The sequence below is a fragment of the Larus michahellis genome, chromosome 7 (assembly GCF_964199755.1).
Source record: "Larus michahellis chromosome 7, bLarMic1.1, whole genome shotgun sequence".
Lineage (NCBI taxonomy): Eukaryota > Metazoa > Chordata > Aves > Charadriiformes > Laridae > Larus > Larus michahellis.
This window is the reverse complement of record NC_133902.1, coordinates 58,914,159-58,915,175: the sequence shown is the minus strand read 5'-3', so window position 1 is coordinate 58,915,175 and position 1,017 is coordinate 58,914,159.

Genomic DNA, 1,017 nt, shown 5'->3' with positions numbered 1-1,017 from the left:
CAGATGAGGGCGAAGAGTTTCTGTTTGCGACGTAGCAAAGTCCTTGCCAGGAAGGTGAGGCAGAAGCCCCGTGAGTCGTGTGAGCATCCCTGCTGCAGCCCTCCCCTGCTGCCCCGTGGGAGCCCGCCCTGGGCTCGCACACCCGTGGGCTCAGCCACCAGCCCGGCGGGCTCCAGCTCCTCGTGTTCCCGCAGGCTGTCAGCACAGCCAGCGCTCTGCTCCGGCGTTTCGCAGCTGTGCTGCGTGTCACCTCTGCTGACGAGCTCTTCTAAATGGGGAGCAGCGCTCCGTTGCCCCAAGTGCCTGTGCGCTCGGCTCAGGGGGTTAGCGAGAGAATATCACCAGCTGTTAACTGTTGGGGAATTGAAGAGAATAACCTTACATGAAATTATAACATGTTTCACCACAAATGACAAGGTGTTTATATAGAAAGCGACTCTACTCTTTAAATTTGGTTGTATTAAGTTTCTTCAGTAAGAGTGCTTATGGTTTCTTACAGGTTTTCACAAAGATTCTAAACGAATTACCCAGAGATTTCTAGCTCATCCAAAATAAGAATAAATCCTTGGGCTTTAAAGATACCTTCTGCTACTGCTGTGAATGGACACCAAAAAAAATATGTGTGCAGGGAGTCTAATATACCTGAGGGCAGCTCCATTAATGGTTATTTAGACAAAAATCACTGCATTTTGTCATTTATTTACAGCCCTTTCGAGTTACTGACCCCAGCGGGCTGATTTCAAGTCACTTCAGGCTGCAAACCTAAATCTTACAAAGCCCTTACAAAGCCAAGCGTCTGCTGAATTACTGGCAAATGCTTCTTGGTTTTCCATTTTGAATCTCAACCTAAACATTACTACGTCTTGTTAAAGTGAGACAGTGATGTTTTAGGTTTCTGGATGGTATTTTTACTTGGGAACAGCCACGTACTCAGTTGCACTAAGATTAACGTTTAAAGAAAATTATCCTTCCTAGTACCAATTTAATGATTAAACTGAATTTAAAAATAATCTAATT